The following is a 17168-nucleotide window of genomic DNA, read 5'->3' as shown; positions in this document are numbered from 1 at the left end:
CCTCTTCTCCTTCTCTCATTCTAGACTGTCCGCAATTCAGGAATGGTGTGCTGCCAATGATTGCTACCTTAATGCCAGTAAGATGGAGATCCTCCTCATCGGAAAAACATGAGCTGCCTCATTTCCTCTCTCTCTCTGGCCACCCACCCTGGCCTCTCTTCCTGCTCCTACTTGTGAGGCTAAGAACCTTGGGGTCATCTTCAACTCCACCCTCTCCTTCTCTCCTCACATCTCCAACGTCTCTAAGAAGTCAAACTATCAACTGCACCTTCTCTGAGGTATTCTTCCTTTCCTCACTTTCCCCTAGAAGCTTACTGTCTTGATAACTTTGGTCCTCTCAAGGCTGGACTACTGAGACAGCCTCTTTCTAAATCTTCCTGCCTCTACTCTCTGTCCTCTACAACTTATCCAGAACAGGACTGTGAGACTTGTCCTTGGCCTCAAGCCCAGCGATCATATCTCTCCAGCTCTGAAATCTCTTCATTGGCTCCCAGTGGTGGCAAGGATCAGGTTTAGGTCCCACTGCATCATCCACAAGGCTTTCTGGTGCCTGGGACTGCACTACCTCCAATTCTCTCTTCCTATGTATCTCCCATCTCAAGCTCTCTGCTCAGCCACCTCCAACTCTCTGAGGGTCAGTCGCTTTTCCAAGCAGTGAGTTGGGGGCAGATCTCTTTCTTTGGCTGGGGCCTCCCTCTGGAACAGCCTCCCTGCCTCTATCAAACTTGAGCAGAGCCATCTCCGGTTCCGGAAGCAACTCAAGACCTTCCTCTTCCGCTTTCTCTCTTCCTCTCTTCCTCTCCCCTGCTGATGACCCACCTGCTCCACGCACTGGTCACCTGGCCACCTTCTGAATTTGGGACCATGTCCCTGCCTGTCCAGTCACACCTCACACTGCCTCTTGGCTCCCCCAGCACTTGTGGTCTGTATCTGTAACACTACAGTTCCCTCTCTCTGCACTTATTATCCACCTGTTGGCTGCACTTTCTGATTACCTGCACTGAGCTATCCACTGGCTGCACTTTTGATTCCCTGTACTTCTCCATCCACCCAACACCTTTGCACTTCTCCTCTTTCCCTTCCATGCGCTTGCACAATCTGAATGACACAAGGCCTAGTAAGATTGTTGTTTTGTCCTCGCATTGTTTCTCCGTCCTTGTGAATTTGGGACCATGTCCCTGCCTGTCCAGTCACACCTCACACTGCCTCTTGGCTCCCCCAGCACTTGTGGTCTGTATCTGTAACCCTACAGTTCCCTCTCTCTGCACTTATCCACCCGTTGGATGCACTTTCTGATTACCTGCACTGAGCTATCCACTGGCTGCACTTTTGATTCCCTGCACTTCTCCATCCACCCCACCCCCTTTGCACTTCTCCTCTTTCCCTTCCAAGCGCTTGCACAATCTGAATGACACAAGGCCTAGTAAGATTGTTGTTTTGTCCTCGCTTTGTTTCCCCGTCCTTGTCTTGTCGTGCCTAGAAACACTTGTGTACAGGTGCATTATAAATGTCATATCATATCATATGTCATATCATATGATATAACAGAAATGCTGTTATCCCCCAAAAGGAAAGTGAGAGGGAAAAGGAGCTTTGCCGCCAGAGACGAGGAGGGGAAGCCATACTGAGGCGAAACACCAATGGACACCGGCGGTCCTCCGAGACAAGAAGTGGAGGCGGAGTCGGAACGAGGGCTCTGGCAACCCCAAAGCTACAATGGAGGACAAGAAGAGGGCGGGTCATAATACCCAGTCCCTCAGCAACAACCTGTCCCGGCTCACACCGACAGTCAGTGATTATATCCAGCAAGGGGCGTAAAGTCAACACCCCTCTCTCCCCTCTCTATTTTCCCCCGTCTCCCAGAGACAATCTATGGACAAAGCCAGGTTGGGATTGTGAAGTGAACAACTTCGGCCAAGAGAAGAAGCTGAGGGAAATCCAAATAAAGTTGTTGAGAATCCCAAGCCCTGTGTCTGTCCCTATTTCCCATACCACTATTTGACAAGCCCTCAGGGAGAAGAGTGGCAAAACTCGTGACAGAGCTGCCCGTCAACCATGTCTCCGTGAGAGCGAAAACATTTAGGTCCAGGTCTTCATGGAGGTGCCAGATGTCAGAAGAGTGTTTGACAGCAGAGCGAGAGTTGAGAGTAGCTAAGTGGAGCAGGTTACCACTTTTGAAAGTCTTCCGGGGAGGGGTACACCCAGTGGGAGAGGCAGAAGGGCCTGAGAGGGGGCAAAGGTAGAAGAGGCATAGGGCCCAGAGCGGGGGAAGAGGGAGGAGCCAGAGAGGAGGTGGTGGAGGTGGAGGGGAGTGGCTGAGGAGCCAGATTGGTGGTAGATGGAGTAGCAAGAGAAGGGAGGAAGTTGATAAAACGCGCAAGACTCCTATCAAGAAGGAGGAGGTTGGGCTGAGTGCCCTGGACCATGACAGTGCCATTTAGATAGACATCAATGGATGGTTTTGTGGGACAAGAAGGAGGCCATGAGGACCTCCCATCTTGTGCCACCATTAATGGGTGAGAAGGAAAAAGGAGAGAGAGCTGCGACCATATGCAGGGTCCATAGGTCAGGAGACGAAACAACAAAGAGGGTGTTGGTAAGAGTCAGTCTGGAAGGAAGCACTGATGTAGGTGTCAGTGATAGGAAGCCCTGGATTGGAGATCAGGATATCCTTCTTCAATTTCCTCCTTCCAGGCTTAGGGATAGGATACGTGATAAAAGCCGCAGTTAGAGAAGATGGGTGAGACTGCACACCTCACCAATGCCAGACATGTAGACCACATCATGTCCTCCAAATGCCAGAGCACCAGTACCCACTACAGATCACTGATATTGCACAAATACTGTAGCATGGCATCCACACTTTACAGACAGGTATACCCATAGAGAGGCGGCGTTCCCATGGAGAGACCCTTTTGCAAGAGGACACCTCTGCCCTGAATCAACAGTTTGCTTTCCACAGGCCTCTGCTCCAGAAACAACTCCTGATGACCCAAATCAGGAATTCAGGCACTCACATATCATTGCAATGAGCAAACCTAGGCAGGTTGGCGATGAGGAAGGCATATAGGTACCCAACCCAAAACAGCTGTTATGACTACTAATTTCACTGATTCACAGATCAGACAGAAGCTCCCAACCAAAGCCACAAAACTGCTTAAACCCCATCATCTCATGCTAACACCCAGACGTCACAGAAGATCCCCGAGCCTGTTCACCACGAGTGACTGAATATACTCCCAGTTTTCACAAACATTAACAAATCTGCTACAACACTGATACGCAGGCGTCACAGAATGCCCAAAGCCTGCCCACCCAGTGACAACTATCTAACCTAATTTCCAAGCTAAAGGTTGTGAGAGCAGCAATGCTTCTTCTCTCAAGGAGCCTCCCTGATTTCAACCCTACTGACCTCAACACTTTTGCCTGGAAACGGACAAGACCCTACACACATAAACCTAAGATCACAGTCCTGAAACAAAAACATAGAAGCAGAATCACAAATTGCCACTGCCATGAATGATCTGCCAAACGTCCAAAGCCTGACCACCCTGTGCCCGACGCTCAAGCTCAATATCAACTCCAGGGCTGAGGAAACAGTAATCTAAAGGAATCGTTATTGGGCCATGGGAACTACTGGCCATGGACACAAAGGAAGGACTGGGTTTAAACGTGCAGCCGTTAAGGAAGCTGGTTCAAATAAAAATGTAAGCCCCTTGGTTAGTCAGTGCATAAGGACTGAAAGCATCAGCCCATTTGCAAGCAACACAGGAGAAAGTTCTATTCATACATGAATTTGATGAAGTCAATTTAGAAAGAAAATGTAAAGAACTACTCCATACAATCTTATGTGTTGTGCAGTGAAGGAATGGGCAACTAACGTTTTCCATCTAGGGAAGACCATTATAATGTACATGAATTCCAGTATAATACATGCGAATTTCAGGATTTCCCTGATTTATGGATGACAATCGTTTGGGCTCATTGTTCTCTAGGCAAGACATACTTTTAGAATTCAAAGTGGATTAAGCAATTCGTTCTTCATCCAAGTGCCTGTTCAATGCTGTGCGTTGTTAGCTTGACATTGAAGAGATCAGCAATACACCAATGTAAACAGTCGCTGTTGTTTAATCAGCAGCCAAAGCAAATGCCTAAGTCTAAACATGCATTACTTTACATCTTTAGCTACATCATGCGTACAAAAGCGATTATTCTCCTTCTTGCTTTCAGTGAGCATTTCTCAGTTTCAAGAAAAAATATCTTTGTTATGCCATGCTAAATCAAAATAAATATAACTAAGAAATATAAAAGAGGCTAGCAAAAGCCAAGTTCATGTTAGTTACAAGCCAATGCTGTCATGAATGGGCCTTTCAAAACTCTCTGATTGTCTTAGTTCATGTGCCGGATCACTAATGACCAAATATTGTATGATGAATGCATGTACTCTATCATTTTTTCTGAAATGATTGGGTCTATTTGTCATGCTGATAAATCTGTCTTTCTTCAGGGCAGGTTCCTTATAGATAATGCTTGATTGGATTACCATATATTTTCGGTGACAAACAAATTACCTACTCGATTGAGCTTCCAGCTCCTGGCCTTAGACACAGAACATTTGATCAATATAGTTTCTTGGGAGGTTTTTGTTTCGATGTATTGTGAACCTTTATTGAACTCGTGTACGCATCAATATATTTAAAGGGTGCCATATTTCTCCTAGTAATGAGCTCAGTAAGGTGCCAGGCAGGAGTGATAAAACCAGGGGCTACTTTTTTTTTAAATATCTTTATTATTTTCAAGAAACAACAATTAAACAACATAACTGCAACTCCCCCCCCCCTTGAACCCCCCCCTCCCTCCCCGGGGACACGTGTGTTGAAGCACCGGGGTTGCATTAAGCATTGAAGATGTCGGAAATTTTGATATTGTGTGGGCACCACTGTTCCATGTAGTCTGATTGGAGGTATTCCAAAACCCCGCCCCATTCTTTTGCGAACCTGTCTTTCGTTCCCTGGATTGAGTGTGTGATTTTGTCCATCGCCATCTGGGTCCAGACTCTTTGGAGCCATGCAAAAATCAGCGGGGTGTCTTTGTTTTTCCAACTGTGGGCAATTGTTGTCCATGCCGCAATGAGGAGAGCCATAAAAGTCCTCCATTGTGCTTTATTATATCTTCTTGCCATGTCATCTCTTATTCCACATAACCAGACCCCCTCTCTGAGTTGTCCCACATCTGGGAATATTTTGCCCATTTCTCCCTTGACTTCCTCCCAAAAGGGGCTACTTTTAATACAACCTATTATTGCTGCTCACCTGATTATAGGTCATCAGGTATTTACCTAATGTAGTATTTTGTGGAATATGACCTACAGTAAATGCTGTATGATTACAAGATGGAAGTTGTATCCCCCCGAAAGGTGAGAGTAAAGAAACCCCGCTCAGCATATGTTAAAATAATTGTCCCTAGTGCTCCCCTTCAACTTAAGGGGCACAAATGCTGGTGGAGAGAAAATAAAGACCACATCTAATACTGCGACATCTCCCCCACCTTTGATGGTCTTGTATTAATTTAATGCCGTACATTTCTTTAAATACCTTCACGTTCAAATTCGTCGGAGATGAGTGTATGACCAGTTTTAATTTACTACTTGGACATACAGTAAATACCATTGCACTCACGATTGCTGGCCCACAGTGCATTCAACGAGACATGGACACTCCCATCATCGCCTACAGATCACAAACTCACTTTAACCACAGTACCATGACCCTCCAATGGAGTCATGCTACTACTCGTCCACACACACATCTTGAAGTAGCAACTGACACATTAAATCCAAACACCAGCACGTGCCCTGGCATTTTGCCTCATCCAAAACTGCTGGCAGACCATGGTTAAGGGATAGTCCACCAAGACACTGCTTCAATGTTAAATTGGTCATGCAATGCCTTGCTGATGCCTGTGCAACCCATGCTACGTGGATTGGTGGACATTTCAATGTGCTACCTTTTAAATCTTTCATTCACTTCCTGTCAAATGGTCTATTCTAGGAATCCCAAGCATGGTGTTAACTCGGTAAGGATAGGAGAGCATGACGTTAACTCAGTAAGGATAGGAGAGGGGTTGCAGTATTTCACTCAGGGTATGCCACCTGAACTCTTGGGGACCTGATGAATGGAGTGAAGAAACATGCCTACATCTAATCCACTCATGGTGAGATTAAGAATATCCAAAATCAGTAGATATGTACATTGCAATAATGAAAGGAACAATCATAATAGGCGATAATGGCGAATTAACACACTGCTGATAAAGATACACACACATTCTTCCTTGAAAGCCACTTTATGTGGGTATTGTAGGGAGATCAAGCAATGACACGTGAGGCAAAAATATTGTGCGTGAAACAAGTGGTTTTATTTGCATGTTTTTCAGGAAAAGGGTTGGACCAAACACCCATAGGACCTGAGGGAATCTTTAGAAATGATAACAAAGTTCCTAATACAGAGTGTCACATAATATGGGGGTATACTTCAGAGGTCCAACACCTAGATTGAGGTAGTCCCAAATCATAAAGTTCAAACATAGTCCTACAGGTCCTTGTCCCTTCAAGTACCCCTATGTCTACAAACAAGGTTCAACGATTTGGCCAACAGAAAGTTTCAGACCAAATCTTAACAAGAACTCAGGATGTAACAAAGTATTCCTGTGTGTTGAGCATTTTAGATCGGGTCATATATGATGGTGTTCCCCTGAGGGTTAGCTAGAGCTATCCTAGATTGCGAAAGGTGAGTCGACTGGTTAAGTCTCCTGGAGAAAGGTATTTCACACATTAGGCGACAAAACTCATGCAGTTCGATCACAAGAGAATAGAGGTATACTCTGCACTGGTGAGGCAGGATGACAGCTGTGTGGTTTGTGTGGAGTTGGAGTAACATTGTTGTATGTGCACAATCGTCCATCTACCTGTATTGTGGTTTTAGCTTGGTGACATCACCCTTAGGTTAGTGCCTAGGATGAAGAGTTCTGACGGTAAGGAGCTAGTGTTGTGAACTTGGGGTTTGGCAGAAGAGGAGAACCAGTGGTGGTGCGCAGAAGGTGCATGCACAGGATTGTGGTGGTGTGCCAGAGGAGGCAGCGATGGTGAAGGAGGTGCAGTGCTCGGAGCATGCCCGGCAAGGAACAGAGCCAGAGAGGCTCGTAGAAATTGAAGTGTACCATCAGTCTATTGTCATCTGCTAGGCCGATCACGTGTCCAGAGAACGTGTTTTCGAGCTCTGCAGCTCCGAATTAGTCTGAATTTATGAAGAATTATTCACTTTTGCTATGACTGGTATTACTGTAGTTCAGGCAGTGGAATGTCACTGGTATCTTTGTGGCCTTGGCAGCCGTCCCTGTCTCACACATTTGCTCCTCTGTGCAGCCTGAATTTGTTCGGCTCAGCTCCCACCGAGGTTGAAAACAAAATCAAAATATCGAGGCTGAGTACCCCAAAAGGAAATACACCGAACATTGGTTACAAAGGAACATACAAAGTACTTTATTTTATACTGAATCCAGTTACAAAAACAGAGCAAAATCAGATAGCTATCGGCCCTCAGTACAACACAACGAACTCCAGCGTGGTTCAGTGTGTTCAGTGAGAGACGTTGTACATTAGAATGCATTCGCTTTTTATACATTTGCTGGGCACAATGTCCAGCCCCACTTCGGGTTAATATTCCTTTTAATACATCACCGATCTAGGGTTTGTGCCAAGTCTCAAACAACCACATATAACTGGGTTGCCTTTAATACATGTATCAACAAGCCTATGCACTAACTGTGTATTCTAAGATTTTCCACGCTGGCCTTCTCAAACATTAATAAAATGTAGTTAAACAGATGTTCTTCGTTCAGTATTTGAATACATTGTTTCAACATATGCTCGTGGATTAGATTCATTGCACGAGTAATCCTTCTACACATAGGTCAACGAAGGACAAGGTCTCAGTTCACGACCTCAACAAGTGGCCTGCAGGCAAGTTACACATTAGCTATGTACAGAGGTCAAGACGGCCATGTTATATTCTGGAATGACATTGTCCACCATTTTAGCTCACAGGGTGATTTTTACAAAGCGAAGCCTAAAATGGCGGTTTGACGTAAAATGGAGGCTTACATGGATTTAAGGTCAGGACCTTGCAACACGGATTTCTTTCGCAAGCGACTTTCGAGCAGCTTTGCGTAGGCCAATATTAATATATTTATTACAATAGTAGGCACGATATACTTTCTCTTTTGACAAACCCTCCTTTTGGCCTATGCCAAGTGCTAAAAACTACTTTGGATCTCCTTGCAAATAACTCCATGCATCATCGTCCATGCACCCTGAATCACTATCGGAAATATCTATGGCCATTAGGTCATTCACTACAATATCTTTTAACACATATTCTTTAGAGGTTTTATCCGGGGCATACACTTTATGTCCTATCTAACCTATCGCTTGTGCGCAACATCCCCCTAGCATCGAACACATACCAGGTAGACACTGAATACAGCAACAAAGAAACAACAGGATTCCCAAAATAATTAATAAGACCGAAAGTACCTTCCAACCCCAAGATCGGAAGAAGTCCCAGAACCAAGCGCTTAGATCCCAATTTCCCTCGGGAACATGCACTTCGGAACTAAGGATGTGCAGATTCTGTATTGCCTTGAAGATAGTTGGGGAGGAATCTGGTGCGAAAACACAGCAAGCGGACCCCACTAATTTGCACACTCCACCACGCTCAACTAGAATGACATCTAATGCCATTCGGTTTTGAAGTGCTACTAATCTTATCGCCTTTTGTTCTAACATCATATCATAGAGTATGTCCATGGTGTGATTGATGGTTCTCTCCAGTACTCTCGCTAGTTTTCTGATATCTTCCGAATTCGCTATCTGCCCCCAAAATGGCACAACTGATTTAGCTATATCTCCCAAGATTTGTGCTGGGGTGTCACCATTCTCGTCCCGCCGTGGACGAGCCTTTGAAACTTCTTTTGTACTAGCTATAAACACCCCAGGTAACAGGATCCCTAAATAACAGGTTCCCTGCCAATCCCTGGGCAACCATGGGAATGCTGCATTACCGCAGACAAAGTAGACAGGTTCGCCTACATACAAAGGTCTGTTTTCCCCAGTCAAATTTGCAACGTTGGCACAATCTAGAAAATTTCACATTGGCCCACAACTACCCCTTGGAGTTACTGTCCCCTTTCCCACGTTGTGTTGCAGGCAAATCATGCACTCCCGGATGTAGCGCTGGGCAATTATTGAAATTTTGTCATTTACCCAAACTTCCTCTAACATTTTTGTCATTTTCTGGGTACATACATGCGTAGGACCATGGGCCATGATGACCATCATCATGACATACGCATCAGGGAGTACCCATTTCCCTTCTACTATGTCCACCCAACACCCGTCATCATCAAGTTTCCCCAAGCCTTTAGCCCACCTTTTGGATTCTTCTAACGTGGCATCAGCTTGGATATCCCGTACAGACCCAACACCCTCATCTATTGCATAAGCATCTACAGATTCCCTTGAAACATACATTTCCGTAAGGAGATCGGTAGCAGTTTGCCTAGCTATCTGATCAGCGAAAGCATTCCCTTTCCCTATATCATCTGTAATATTTCGATGTGCTGCACATTTCATAACTGCTAACTGAGTAGGGAGCGTAAGCGCTGAGAGTAGTTGTACTATTAGGGAGCCATGTTGAATTTTGGTGCCATGCAAAGTTAGGAACTCTCTCTCTGATATTTACTGCAAGCCCTTCGGAAAGTTCACAAGCTCGGGTCAATGCTATAATCTCTGCTGCCTGCGCAGAATTATGTGTGATTCTTTTAGTTTCCACAACCGTGCTCAATGTACTGATCGCATAAGCAGCTGTGGATGTACCATCCAGAAGTTTGAAGCAGGAGCCGTCACAAAACAGTTCTCCTTGTGGATTATCCAAGGGAGTATCTTTCAAATCAATTCTACCCTTTGTCTCCTGTTCAGTCGTATACAAACAATCATGTGGCACTTCATCGCCGCAAGTAGTATCTTGCGGGAAAGGTCGGAATTCAGCCGGATTAAGAACACAACACATCTTAATTTGAATGTGAGGAGCAAACAAGATCAATTCATATCTTGTCAACCGTGCAGAAGTGAGGTGTTGCGTTTGAGTTTGGTTCAGTAGAACATCTACAGAGTGAGGCACCATCAGGGTTAGATCTTGGCCTAGGACCATTCCCTCACTCTGTTTTACAGACGCGGCAGCAGCAGCGACAGCTCGCAAACATCTTTGCAAAGCGCATGCTACAGGATCAAGGGCGGAAGAAAAGTAACTGCATGGCCTATTCTTCCCTCCATGTTCCTGCGTTAATACAGCCAAAGCACATCCATCACATTCATGCACAAACAACACAAAGGCCTTTTCATAGTTTGGTGTGCCCAAAACTGGTGCAGAGCTTAATGCAGTCTTAAGCAAGTGAAATGACTGCTGGTGTACTGTGTTCCATGGCAATGGCGAAGAAATGCCCTTCTTCGTCAAAACCAACATCGGTTTGATCACTAGTGAAAAATTCGGGATCCACAACCTACAGTAAGAAGCCATACCTATCAAGGCCCTAACTTCCTTCTGTGTATTTGGGACATACATGCCAGAAATGTGTTTTATTCTTTCAGGTGTCAATCTTCTTCCCTCCTTTAACAGGAGATAGCCTAAACAGGTGACCTCCTGACAACAATATTGAAATTTTATAAGCGAAGCTTTGTGACCATGCTTAGCTAGATGGATAAGTAATAACACAGTGCCCTCCTTACAGGCACTCTCAGAGTCAGCAGCTAAAAGCAAATCATCAACGTACTGAAGCAAAGTACAGGTAGAGGGCAGTTCAAGGGTATCAAGCTGTTCTTTCAAAGCCCTACTGTAAATGCTAGGACTCTCTGTGTACCCTTGAGGTGCACGAGTAAATGTGAACAAGCGTCCCCCTAAGGTGAACGCAAACAAATATCTACTATCCTTGTCTATAGGAATACTGAAGAAAGCATTCGTCAGGTCCACAACACCAAAGTAAGTAGCTGTAGCTGGAATCATGGTTAGGATTGTCGTTACATCAGGCACAATTGGAAATTGTGGTGCCACAACTTTATTAATGGCACGTAAATCAATTATGAAACGGAATGGAATTGCATTATCGCCTTTCTTGTACACGGGTAAAATCGGACTGTTACACAAACTTCCTGAAATTTCTTCAATCACCCCATGATGTACAAAATCGGAAACAATACATTTCAAAGCTCGCTCGCCCTCAACCGAAATTTTATACTGAGGAATGCGTGGTAGCTCAATTCCATGTTTCAAAACTATCTTGACAGGCTCAATCTGTAAAACACAGACATCATTGTCGTCGACAGCCCACAAGCTCTCTGGTACATCAATGAATTCTGGAGGCAAAGGTCTAGTCAAGAATTGCGAGGCAGAAAATTGCTGTGGTGAAATCGTCAAGCGCACTCCATCAGAAGAACAATAAATCACTGCATTTTATTCTTTTAACAGATTCAACCCCAGCAAGTTCTCTCTGCAATCCGAAATCAACAGAAATGGACAATGGTCTGTAAAGGGACTCAAAGAAATAGGTACCGGCATAGAAAGCGGACAAACAACTGGTGTACCAGAAAACCCTACAGAAACATTGGTTTACCCTGACAGTGGAATGTTTGGAACCCGTGAATGATCAATGGAACACTTCTGTGCTCCAGTGTCTATCAAAAACTGATGTTTCCTATTTCCCACCACCATTTCAACATAGGGACCTTTCTGATTGACGGGAATAGGTGTAGGTTCCAAACCCTGCTTCGGGCAATCCTAATGAAATAGAATATCATTAAAAGGAAGCTCTTCAGATAAATATGCAGCGGAAGGATGATCAAATATGTTCCTGGTGTCCACACTCAGAGTCTGATTGACCTGCGAGAAAGGTTGCTGAGTGTCCTGTGTAATATGACCTCTACCAGGGCCCCCTACACCCGGGCGACCTCTGGATCACCCACCCATATTACCGAATGTATTATTTGACCTTTGTTGAAGGATGGGGCATTGTGCTCACCAATGACCCTCTCGGCGACAATAAGCGCACTGGTTAATGTTCACAGGACCCAAGGGCACATTCCCCTGTGGGACATACTGACCTCTAACCTGAGAACTACCCCCTCTGGGGCCCCTGAAAATTTGCTGCAATAGCACTTTAGTTTTTAAATCGCCTTTCCGTTTTTCAATTCTATTTTTTTCATTATTGACACGGTTCTCGTAGTACTGAGCCATGTGCAGTACTTCTGATTGTGATTTCGCCTGCCAAGTGCTCTCAGAAGACATCATTTGTGACTGGATGTCAGGCAGCAATCCACGTACAAATTTGTCCACAAATAATCTTTTCCCAGACTCTGTGCCTAAGTCTTGTCCACTGAAATCCGAGAATACCTGTTCGAACCGATTAAAGAACTCGGTAGCACCCTCAGACTTTCCTTGGACACAGGCCGTAAGCTTGTCCCAAATAATTCTCTTTTCGGGAATTATGGTTTTTAATTTAGCAACGATTCTGTCAGGCAAAGTTAATATCACCTGAGGCGGTCTTTCACCAGCTGGCCTTTCCCCATCGAGTCTAGTTGTATTCACCCATGTATCTCCCAACCCGGGTACGTCATCAATAGTTCTAACTTGCTTCCATAAATCTACTGGAAGGAGTACAGGAAACAACAAACCAATGTCACCAAGGGTGAACACTGAGGACTGCAAAACGGACTCTATCTCTTTATAGAACCCTGTCGGATTTTTCCTAATCTCAGGAATAGATTGCCTAATAGTATTCACTTCCTGTCTTGAGAACAGGACATGAACGTACTCCGATAAATAATGCGCAGGAATGTCCACAGCGACTATATTCCGTGCAACATCGGCCGCAATCTCAACCTTCGGGACAAATGTCGGAGGAACCTCTCTCATATGCAACTGAGAAGTAGGTGACTCCGAACGCTTACTAAGCAACAGAGCCAAATCGAACGCTAAAGCAGTCAAAGAAGTGTCAAGTGAAAAAGCTCTCTTATAAATGTTCAATAACTCTGTGGGACAACTAATCTTCCTTTTTACACACTCATCCGCAGGTACTCTACCATCACCTGTATCACTTGCCTCTGCATTTCTAACGTATATTGACCGTATGTGTCATATACCTCAACTGGAGTTATCGATATGTCTGAAATCCATCTAATCGCGTCTTTCTTACAAATTCGCGTTTCCTCAGATATCGGTTTATGACACGGAAGGAACCGTTTTTGTACATACATATTTTCCTCCTCGTCATCCTCATCCTGTAACTTCTCTAACTCCTTTCTATACCCAAACAAACTCTTGACATGCTCATTTACCTTCTCCACAGTGTCTCTAGAAAGCACTAGAGTATTTAGATCCCTTAACCCTTGCGGAAGATCCGCATTATTTAATCTTCCCTACATTATACATAACTGAAACCCTAAACCTTCAATAAAAACATATTTCTCAGGAAAACTATCCATATTACAAAGTGTGGCAAAAACGCTAGCTTGATCATCCTTCTCCATACAATGCTTAGCCCATGCAATTAACTCACTTTTCTTCTCCGGCGGTACAGTATTGTGAGTGACAACCTTTGTTCCTGCACCTCGATCAATTACAAGCGGCTCAGGACCACTTGGAAGAGAGGGCGCAGGCATATTTCATGGAGGTACTATAACTGGTGCGATAAAAAGAGGTGGGGGAGCTGGAGGAAGGGGAACATTAGGCGGAGCAAGAACAACGGGAACAACAACAGGTGGAGCAGGAATAACAGGAGGAAGAGGCAAAGCAGCAGGAAGAGGAACATGCGGAGGTGGCACAGAGGCACCAGGCCTTCATTCATTTAATATTTTGTCAATAAACTCATCAGAAATATGAAGATCTTTAGAAGGATAGATTTTCTGAATACCGAGTGAGAAAGCCCCATCCATATTTTTAGTCGCCTCAGACTGTCCTGATCATATAACAATGCTTTTTCAGCGTTCGTTTTATGACGGCGTGCATGTTTCTCTCTACTTTTAAGTTGTTGCAACGCTTCTTTTTTCCAATGAAGCAAAACATCAAATGCTGCAGGTCTAGCCTTTTTCTTTAATAGAATTGACTCTAAATACTCAATACGAGGGATTTCAAAACTACCATTGATTGGCCACTGAAGTTCGGAGGCATGTCTGGTTTGTCTGTGCCAAATGTCATTAAATACCATACTTCCAATGCCATGCTTACAGTACATAGTAAATGCCGGCGACCCCTCCTGTGGTGCCGGGCGGCTAAATTCCAAAGATTGTCTATCACTGCGGAATAATGCCCTAAAGCAGGTAGACAATTTCCCAGGCATATCTTTAATTCTTGGTGTTATCTGGTCAATAATTGTGTCTGCAGATACAATGCGCCAACATTCAAATTGTCAGTGTTAAATTAAGAATCGGGTCACGACTCACCTGACCAAACCTAAGGAGGTCCGATCGGATTTCTAAGAATCTTACCTAACTAATCTTACCTCGTGTATGGTGATTTTGGCAAATCTGCCCGCCTCGATAATTGGACCCTCATCAAGATGCTGTCTCGGACCACACGCTTATCATCCAAGGATCGGGTTGTGCAGCGCTGCTGAGGTGTCGCGTCTCATTCAGGGGGCCCCTTATGTCACACCGTCCGATCCCGGTCCGATATCGTGCGTCAACCTTCAACAATCCGGCATCCATCTTGACGGTTCCTATTCGGGCGCCAACTATGAAAACAAAATCAAAATATCGAGGCTGAGTACCCCAAAAGGAAATACACCGAACACGGGTTACAAAGTACTTTATTTTATACTGAATCCAGTTACAAAAACAGAGCAAAATCAGATAGCTAACGGCCCTCAGTACAACACAACGAACTCCAGCGTGGTTCAGTGTGTTCAGTGAGAGACGTTGTACATTAGAATGCATTCGCTTTTTATACATTTGGTGGGCACGATGTCCAGCCCCACTTCGGGTTAATATTCCTTTAATACATCACCGATCTAGGGTTCGTGCCAAGTCTCAAACAACCGCATATAAATGGTTTGCCTTTAATACATGTATCAACAAGCCTATGCACTAACTGTGTATTCTAAGATTTTCCATGCAGGCCTTCTCAAACATTAATGCAATGTAGTTAAACAGATGTTCTTCGTTCAGTATTTGAATACATTGTTTCAACATATGCTCGTGGATTAGATTCATTGCACGAGTAATCCTTCTACACATAGGTCAACGAAGGACAAGGTCTCAGTTCACGACCTCAACAAGTGGCCTGCAGGCAAGTTACACATTAGCTATGTACAGAGGTCAAGACGGCCATGTTGTTTTCTGGAATTACATCGTCCACCATTTTAACTCACAGCTTGACTTTTACAAAGCGAAGCCTAAAATGGCAGTTTGACCTACAATGGCGGCTCACATGGATTTAAGGTCAGGACCTTGCAACACGGATTTCTTTCGCAAACGTCTTTCGAGCAGCTTGGCGTAGGCCAATATTAATATATTTATTACAATAGGAGGCACGATATACTTTCTCTTTCGACAGAGGGTCTTGACCCGTGGTCATTTTACTAAGCAATGGCATGGCTTCTACATGTTTGTGTTATTCTACATTTCTCCATTTGTTAGTAATACATCGAATCTGTCAGGTCTCATAGATGCTCCTGCAGTTCCAATAGGTAAGTCGCATGTAGGCATCTGCAAGCACGTTCAGGATCTTTTGCTTCTTGTGGTGTCTGCTTTGCTGCGGTTAAGCTAATGACAAAATAATAAAACAATGGTAGTATGTATATGTACCCGTCCTCTAACTTATAGAACTGTTCTGCATGTGTTCTTTGTGTGTTGGGCTGCATAAGCGTGTCCTGTTGTGCAAACAGCACGTGTGCTTCATGTCTACCACTGCTCGGTCATATTGTCTCTAACGAAGTCAACAGCACAGCTTCTCAAAGCTTTAGTCGAGACTGTCAATTGCGGTCTCCTTGGCTGCATCCTGGGGCTCCTCGTCCATTTAGGCAATGGTTGCACTGCTCCTGGGCTATATGGTTGGCAGAGTGGGTACCTTTCTGTATACTTGTCTGCCATGAGAGAACTGGGAATCGGTCCGAAATGGTATGGGTGATTGTGGTGTTTGCGGTTCTTCTTCCGGGCCATGTGTCTTGTGGGAGGGGCAGCTGGGCTAGGATTCGACCATCCGTCTTCAAAAGGAATCCTGTCCCTGGTTGGGGAGGGGGTACATTCTGAATTGCGGCCTATGCCTTCCTAGATTTGCTTGACCGCTCTAGCACATAGGAGTTTCTGCCTTCAGAGCGCCAGGGGACCACTGCAGTGGTGATAGTGCGCGGTACAAAATATCCTTTAACATTAACATTCATGTTTAAGGAGGTGCCTGTACGCTCACACATGCGTAGACTTGCAGGAGATGGAGAACCATGATTGAGAACCAGGGTGACGCACAAGAAGATGTCCAAGGGCTTGCAGGAGGTGCCGTTCGAACAAGAGAAGGAATCTGCCAACAAGGCTCTCTGGCCCCCATGCCGGAGTTCGACATGACATGCACGCTGTCAAGCCTGGGGCCCAAATGGAACCTCTGGGTCGAAAGATTAGACATCTATTTTAGAGCCACGGGGGAGACGGATGAGGATGCGAGAGTGTCCACCCTCATATACTCAGCTGGATTAGAGGTACATACAATCTTTAAAACCCTCACACCAGTGGACAATGCGTACCAAGTGGCAAAAGACTGCCTGAGGGAAAATGTCATGCCGCTGGCGAATCAAGACTACGAGTGGTTTGTCATGTGCGCCACCTTCCACCATTAACAGAAGGTGGAAGAGTCCCTTGACAAATTCTATGGACGCCTCAGACACCTTGCAGCAACATGTGCTTCGGAGAATGAAGATGTGATGGTCACAACCAGCTCATATAAGGTTGTGTCTCTGGCAAACTACCACGCCAATTACTGAGGGAGCCTAGACTCACGCTTGCCCGCATCCTGGAGATGGGCAGGTCATATGAGCTGGCGGGGTTGATGGCCACCAAGATGGATGCGGCAATC

Source organism: Ambystoma mexicanum, chromosome 5p (genome assembly GCF_040938575.1).
Source record: "Ambystoma mexicanum isolate Mex_15411 chromosome 5p, UKY_AmexF1_1, whole genome shotgun sequence".
Taxonomy (NCBI): domain Eukaryota; kingdom Metazoa; phylum Chordata; class Amphibia; order Caudata; family Ambystomatidae; genus Ambystoma; species Ambystoma mexicanum.
This window is presented reverse-complemented; position numbering follows the sequence as displayed.